Source organism: Myripristis murdjan, chromosome 12 (assembly GCF_902150065.1).
Source record: "Myripristis murdjan chromosome 12, fMyrMur1.1, whole genome shotgun sequence".
NCBI classification, from domain to species: Eukaryota; Metazoa; Chordata; class Actinopteri; order Holocentriformes; family Holocentridae; genus Myripristis; species Myripristis murdjan.
The window spans coordinates 11,460,309-11,469,066 of NC_043991.1; the positions used below are offsets into that span (position 1 = coordinate 11,460,309).

General features: G+C 39.1%; 1 protein-coding gene across 1 annotated transcript in view; it reads right to left on the reverse strand.

The window, feature by feature from the left end:
- LOC115368501 (5-hydroxytryptamine receptor 4) overlaps positions 1-1,995 on the reverse strand; it is a 70,516-nt gene extending 68,521 nt beyond the window's left edge. Inside the window, exon 1 of the mRNA XM_030064620.1 lies at positions 1,958-1,995. The gene's annotated coding sequence lies outside the window, so the exon portion shown is untranslated. The remainder of the gene's footprint in view (positions 1-1,957) is intronic.
- Between the last annotated feature and the right edge of the window lie 6,763 nt (positions 1,996-8,758).

Sequence of the window (8,758 nt, forward strand, 5' to 3'; positions counted from 1 at the left end):
GCTCACACAAATGCTCCCAATAGATGAACAAGGAACAGGCAACAAGGAGGGAGAACCTGCACAATGTCAACAGTGAAATGCCAGTAATCAACTCACTGTGTTGGAATTAATTGAACAACTCAGCAGACCTTTTCATGTACCTTGGCAGCCAGCAGCATTTTTAGAGACACTGACGTGAAACAGCCTTACTCAGAGCTCTCTTGCAGATGGCACAGCAGGCCAAGATCTATGACAAACATCTACATCTACCCATCCATGATCTGGTGAGGCCACCAGATCAGGAAAATATGCAAACACAGGAGGTCACTGAGTCAAAAGCAGCACTAGTTGGCACTGAGTTCTAAACTTAAATGTTCCAATAAGCCCCAAGAGAAGACATCAGAGCCAGGAGGGTCTGCCCAAAGATGGTGGATAAAAAGATAAAGATAAAGATAAAGAAGGCATAACAGTGAAAGCCTGGCAAGATCGACCTGATGCCACTGTCCAATACATCCGCCATGTTCGTCACTTGCTGCAGTGAACCAATAGCAATTCCAAGCCAACCTTAGCAGTAACATGGAACATTCCTTTTTTTCTTTTCTTTTCTTTTTCTTTTAAGTGTTATATTATGGCCTGCCATAATATAATAGTCTGCTTTATCTGCAATGCTTTTTCCCCACCAAATGATTACTACAACATAATCATGTCAGGAAATAGATATAGATATCTTTCTGTTTCAGCCTCTCTCTGGTCTGGCCAGAGATGGTTCCAAAGCAAGACGACCCAGCTCTGAAGAAGACCTACCTGAGTACATTATTTGTCCTGCTGTCACTGAAGTACATACTGGACTAAGCCACAAATCTCCCAAACAGTCTGACACTAAATCCAGCACAACTCCACGTGTTTGTTTAATGTTCAGTTATCAAACACATCCTTTACTGAAATTCTGGGTTTTATAGCACTAATCAGCTTTCATTATCATATTTTCATCTGTTCTCCCTAGTTTAAATAGATCGATGGATATGGATATAGATATGTACACATATTTTAAAAATCATCTCCCATTTAGGTACAGTAAGTCTGCAAATGGATTTTTTCCCACTTTCATACTGAGTTTTTCTGCATGTACACTGATTTTCCACATGTCTCTGTCCTCTCTCTATAATTTGTCAGGACTAACAGTTACCCAACACAGTAATGATGATTATTACAGTAATAACAACACATGACTGACAAAAAAGTAACATTACACAATGAATTGTCTACCTCAGCCCACAAGTGACCTTTCACAAGTGTTTTTGTTCTACTCCTTAGTCCTTTTTTGTTTCCTTAAAATAAAATCCACAGCTACATGCCTATCCAGATTAACTATGCGATTATGAAAGTGACAGTGAGACAAATAATGACTGTATGAATGACATTCAAAATTGAGGACATGACTTATGGGAGGCTACAGTTCACACAACACAAATCCCAGCAGTTTTTTGCCCTCATAATACTGAGCTGTTTGACCGTATTTGCTGTAGGCTATTTTGCTGGATGTGCTGCAACTGTATGTTTTTTTTTTTTTCCTCTTCTTCTTCTTTTTTTTTTTTTTTAATGACTGCAGGCTGTAAGGGAAGTTGCCCCCACGAGAATAAACCCCTCTCTGCTTTACTCTGAATTGTCTATTGTGACTATTCAGGGGTTCCTCTGAACAACCAGAAGCAATTCTTAACTGCCAGTGAAACTTGTATAGCTTCACTTTATATTCATGTAATCACAAAATTTTGAAGGCAATTACTTTAGGCTATACATTCAGAGAAAAAGAGCACTCTTAACAGAATAAAGAATGAATAAATTAATAAATACATAAAGCTGTGGTTTTATACCCAACATGAATATTTGGCTTACTATTGTACTTTTCATTCCCACGGATAAAGAGAGAAAACAAAACACAAAACAAACTTTTCCCCCCACCCTCCGCACCCTGCCTCACCTGTGCCGGGCTCCGCGCCGCCGCTCCCCGGTTCCAGCAGCGCCTTTGGCTGCGCGAGCCTGTCATATTCCACCGGACCCCAGTCGCGTGTCAAGAACGTCCGTCCGCGCGAGCTGCTGCTGCCGCCGCCGCAGCTGAGTGACAAAAGGCGACAGGCTGCCTCGTGCCATTAAGACAAGGGACGATAATGAAGGAGAGAGAGAGAGAGAGAGAGAGAGAGAGAGAGAGAGAGAGAGAGAGAAGCCGAGCCGCTGTGGGACACTAGGGGCTCAATGCTGCCATCTATTGGCATTAGAGTTTATTGTTTTTTTTACCAAGTCAAATTATTATAGATAGATGCATAGATAGATATACTTATATTGTCTTCTTGCTTTAGTTTTTTTATTGGGCTGGAAGAGCTTTTTTGGCATCACGGGCATCTCTAAGCTTTTTGATGCTATTTGATGCTGAATTATAGTGCTACACAGTGACTACCTTTAGATTGCATCCGTTTTTCACGTGGCTGCTGCACCACCGAACTTTATTTTAAAGCCCTGTGAAGATCCCATGGTTTCCAGAGATGCCAAATATGTCCTGCTGAATTACAGGAAAATGTGTAGAAAATGATGCAAAACATATTTAGCTGTTTATTTTATTTAGCTATATTATTTATATTTAGCTAACCCTAACCCTGTTTAGCTGTTTTATTATTATTATTATTATTATTATTATTTGATGCAATACTGCAGCCACAAAAAATGGCTTCTTGGTTGAATATTTTCCTCAATATAAGCATGATGTAGTTTCAATGAAGTGCTGAAACCAGAGGAGACAGAATATGTAGGCCTACGTGACACTGTCATACAAATGGGGAAAAAAGAGTTTGTTTTTTTTTATCATTATTTTATTATTATTTTTCATCTTTGATTTTCACTTTAATTTCCCTTTAGAGTTTAATTGTTCATTATTAGAGCTCAACCGCACACCAGGCCACCCTACAATGCTGGCGCTACCACCTAAGATACAGGTGACTAAGGCTGGCTAACACACTGTAAGATGTGCAATCATCCTGTTACTCATGAGACAGGTCAGTGTTAAATGAACACACTGAGGGTTTTTTTGGGGAGATTGTTCCGCTGTTCGTCTTATCTGTGAAGGGTGTGTTCACACAGAAGTTTTTGCTTACATACTAAAAACAGCAAGGCATGCTCAGTGTTCTTGGTTGCATGGTTTTCAGGGGTGGAAGTACACACGTTTGGGATTGACTAAAAGGGAGTGACTAAAAGTCACCAAAGCTCTCAAGTCTCACGCATTGGGCGTGAGACACACGCATTTCAACCCGTTCACATGCCACACCTTGTATTTCTCACGCAGAGAAATTACCAGGATAACGCCCACCAAGTTGCGCCGCTATTTTTTATAACAGTGGAACAGGTAGAGGAAATCAAGTGAGTTCCGGGTAGAATTCAGAAGGCCCTGCCACGCACCAGCTAATCAAATAAAAAGAATATAGCTACCGAACAGCCAGTCAGAAAATAGCATTGCTGTATCCGGGTAAGATTTAGATATTCCCACTACAACGTTACATTCTGATCCCCTCCCCTCCCCTACAAGCCGTGTAATAAACAGGGTAATATGGGATCTCCTGTTGAGGAACCCAGTTCTTCACCTCCTCATCAGTCATTACTTTTCGATAACAGACTGCCTCGTTGTGGAATATCCCTTACATTTTGTCCTTTACCTCAGTAGTGCACCAGTGACATCAACCTAACTCAGATGTTATCTCACTGGAGGAAACTGCCAAGCCACTTTCAACTAAGCAGAGCTAAGCCCACCTTCAAAGAGAAGAAGAATATTTATTCAGGATTTGCTTAGCATTTGAAGCTACTCGCAGAGTTTCAGGAGCGGGACCACAACTCAACCACATCTCTTCCACCTTACTGGCAACCCAGACATTCTCTGTGGACAATGACCTAATGAGGAAATCTGATTGGCCGGTGGGTGCTTTACCACATGTAGGGCATACTGGGGCATACACAACACAAACACTTTTTCCACAAAAGAAAATACATTCAGCACATTAATGCACTTACTGCTGATGTTTAAATTTAAATTATTGTTTAAGTTCAAAATCTACATAATCTACCTTTAACTTTGACTTTTAGGTAGCTAAAAGTTAGCTTTCATGTAACAGGCAAAGTCCAAACCTCTGTCCTAAGTCGAGGTAAGACTTTAGAGTTTGAAGCTTTCTGTAATTCCAACCCAGGCTCCTCCTACATCTTTCCTCTGCCCAAATTGGCCAACAAACAGCTGCTGTACTGTACAAGCCTCCACCACTGACGTTATCCACGCTCAGCCCTGCCCACCGATGGCTCCATGACCTGCACGTGTCAAGAGAGAAATGCTGAGAGGGCCTGGTGCTGCCAAGCTTTACTGCAACGCAGGCCAACCCAGCCCAGCTTGAATGGCCGTGGCGGGGGCACAAGGATCAGAGCAGAGCCTCTGCTACCCAGAGGGCTGCAAACAAGGGGGTCCAGTGGCTCCCAGCTCACCCTGGTGATACCCAGTGACTCAGACGGGAGCCCAGAAAGGGTAGAGAAGATCTGTGAAGCCAAAAAAACCTAACAACCCAAACCTGAGCATTGTAGCACTGGATATCACCACAGTAAGGTATACAGGCTGCTCACTTAAAGGAGCTTAGTGTTGATAATCTGCCCATTGTGCCCTTCAAGGTGTGGAGCAAGGTCATGCTGCCCTGAGCCTGCAAACACACACTCCCAGTGTGTATGGGGGGCTGACCACCGGCAGCAAAACTTCCTCAAAGTTTGCAACTACAAGGACCAGCAGGGAGAGTAATGCCTTATAGGCTTGTCATTAGTTCAGCAAATACAAACAGCAAATACAATAAATGTTTTTTTTTTTTTTTTTCAGTTTGTATCTGTAAGTTAAACATTTCATTATTTAGAGTTTTTATTTTGAAATCGATGTGTTGAATGCACAAATTTTTTCAGTCAACTCATCCATATGACTTATCCCTTGAATATCCGTTGAATAATAGGAATCTAAGAATACATGATTTGATATGAGTATATATATACGGCATACTTTCATTCACTCTGTAAATAACCCGGAAGAAGGATGAGTACCAAAATGTGGTGGTTTAATAAAGTTTCATTTCCTCCAGTGAATCAACTTGTCCTGCTCAATTATTCTCTGCCGCATGTGGCAACAGTATCCGTAAGTGTGTGTGTGTGTGTGTGTGTGTGTGTGTGTGTGTGTGTGTGTGTGTGTGTGTGATGATGGAACTTTATTGATCCCCATGATGAAATTAGGTCCTGGCAGCAGCAGAGGTCATAGCATTTGACCATGAGTAGGAAAAGAGAATATAGGTTGAATACAATTATGTGGTTATGAATACACACTGCTGACAAATTCAGCATTACAGAGTGGGAAGTGTGGGAGAGAGTGTGAGTTATTTATTTACATTGTTACTTAAAGGCATCGTCTCTAGCACTAATTATTCACTTAAACAGGGATCAACAGATATCCTGTATGATTGATTGATTGATTTCTTTTATTTAAGTGTCATACTTCACTCAGAAGCCCAGCCCATATGGGCTTACAAGACACTGTTACACACATTACAAAACCATACTCAAACATACAACAACAGCAACAACAAAATACGCATTAGAATAAATCAGGCATACAAAGTCAAATCCAAAATGTACCCATCAAAGTATCAGTTAAACAAAATATGCTGCCTTCTATTCCAAGCCTTGGCAATAAAATTTGCAGTCTTAAATACTTCAGCACTAAAGAGCCATTTCAATTTATGGCCATCATCTACCCAAAATAGCTCAGGTTTTTGGTTTTGCATGGCCTCAAATAAAGGGACCCTCAAATCATCATACAGGGTGCAATAAAACATAAAATGAAATTCATTTTCAACATCTTTTAAATCACAAACATTACAGATCCTATTCTCTTCAGGGATAGCTGTGAACCGCCCTACTTCAATGGCCAGGGGCAGGGTACCACTCCTCAGCTGGGCACACAGTGACCTCTGGCTTCTGGTTAGAAAAGAGGTGACATAGGGTTCAGGAACAAAACAATCTTTCATCTGAACATATGATCTGAGCTTGGGCTTCAGCCATACATCATTTGACCACTTCTCTTTAAAACTGAGAAACAGTCTCTGCTTCAACATATTCACATTACAGCGAAGCCTATTGTGAAAAATATAAGAAAGGTCTGCTTCCCTAAAGATAGAGAGGACTTCCATTATCCAGGGATGACTGTGGGCTTTATTCCAGTTGAAAACCTTTTTTGTTAACCTACTCTCTGGCATATCAATAAGGCGGTTCCACAGTCTAACCATTTCTCCTTTTAATTTAACTTCCATTGGTTCCCAGCCCATATCACCCTGTACTGCAAGAATCGGAGCAAAAGCATGCACTCCAAGAAAACATTTAATAGCTCTGTTTTGAATAGAATTTACTTTTTTGGCATCCTTATATCCCCAAACTCCAGCTGCATAGCAAAGAATTGGACTTACGCATGCCTCATAAAGCTGTGAATATGTTGAATAACCAATATCTTTACAAAATTTCATTTTACTAATTATCGATCCGACAGCCCTTCCCGCAGAGTCTGCCAATATTCCCATTCCCTCGTCATAGGTCATAAATTCATCTAAAGTAAAACCTAGATATTTATAAACATTAGTAAATTCAAGAGGCAGGGCGCCAAATGAAAAGTTATACAATGATCTTACAGTACCCTTCTTTCTAAAGTGCATAATTTGAGTTTTGTTTTGGTTAATCAGGAGCCTCCATTTAGAGCACCAGAGGTTAACAATATCCAGAATTTTTTGCAGGGAGTCCTCTGACTCTGCCAGGAGGATTATATCATCCGCATAAAATAAAGAACCTAGCACAGTATCCTCCAATGCTACACCTAACCCAGAATTTTTGATCTCCTGAGCTAGATCATTAACAAAAATTGAGAAAAGAGTAGGGGATAAAACGTCTCCCTGCTTTACTCCAAATGGTGTTGGAAACCAACCAGTAGTCAGATCGTTCACTTGCACACATGCTACAGGAGCTTGATACAATATGTATGTTTGTGAAGTAAATATAAATATAAGCAAATAAAAGTATATATGTAAGTACTGGCATATAAATGTAGAATTATAAAGAAATATAATCATAAACATGAAGAGGAAAAGTGCCGAATATGCTGACAAATACAGAGAATCAGCACAGATTTGTTTAGAAATGTGAAGAAGAGCACATATATATGAATATAATATGTATTAAAAAAAATATGGTGCACATAAAACCACCCTGCTCTCTTTTTAGGCAAAGACACAGAGTTTGTCAGTGAGGAGAAGCCGATGACCTGAGGCAACAACAGACACAAATGGTGACCGATAACATTATTAAACTTTGGCAGGTAGGATTTGAATAAATAAATAATACAAACCAGCATTTTTGTATATTTGCCTCTGTGAAAGAAAGACATTTTTTTTCCCTTTATTGTATATTATATTGTATTATATTGTTTTATATAGTTTGTGCTGCATTCACTCTATGATATTGAAAACTAGTGCAAAAGTCTCTGCAGACTTTCAACATGGCTCCACGACACGTCTTATAAATCATATTCCCAAAATTGTATAAACGCAGGTTTACACATGTATAATGAATGTTTATACTTATGTATTTACATAGCCAGCATTTACATATATGTTATAAAATGTGCAAATGTAAGTAAAATCATTAATTTCCCCACTCTATCCCATTTTTCACACATTCAGTATTGTTAACATGTTGAAGTTTTAAGCATTCACCAAACTCCAAGTGCTATATTAGCTCCAACTGTTGTATTTCTATCTTGTTTCCAGTATTTGTTTGCCTTATTTGTAGGTTGCTTAACTTTTATTTCCCTTTTCCAGGTGAATCCTGTTTTTGCTACTTAAAGGCAAATAAAGTTTTGTCTTTCCTCATACTCCTGGTAGTGGAAGCTACAGAATTAGCCAGAAAGAGTCATTTTCACATTTATACATCTGCTGTGATTTCAAGTCATTTAGGGATTGAACTATTCTACTGGCGGGGGAAACACCGGAGCCTCTGACAGACTGGAGCTGCTCACCTGGAGGGGGCGGAGCTTAATCTGGAGCGCAAGGAGTAAGAACTCGTGCTCCCTTCAAGTACTGCTCGTAAAAATAACTACAAATGGCAAACAAAGAATAATGATTAGAATGTGCACTTACTGTAAATTTAATTATACTTTTAACCTGAGTAAATACATGTCCTATATGTCTAAATTTAAGGGAAAAAAAGACATTTATGAGGGTTATTCCTTATGGATGAAATTTGTGTTGCTTTTTTTTTTTTTTTACTCAATTCAAATTCAGTCAAGTTTATTTTTCCAGTCCCTTATCACAGTAACAGTCTCAAAGAGTGTTACAGTGTCACATTATGAAGTAATAAATGCAAATGTAACAAAAAAAAGTATTATTTTAGTATTATAAGTAGTATTATATTACTTTTATCCAACCTTTGTTTGTTTGAGAAAGTAAAGTCCACTCACAATAAAGTAGCAGCAGTAATGATAGGTTTGAAATACGACAAGATAAGGAGAGTTGTTTTCAGAGGGCAACAGAGACGCAAAACAAACAAACAAACAAATAAATAAATAAATAAATAAATATAGATGTGTAATGGTCCATTTTTTTTTTTTTTTTTTTGGCTGATTAGTCAGTCAACAATTTCATTGTAACACAGAAAGCTTTAGCCTGCACTTAATGCCTGTCTC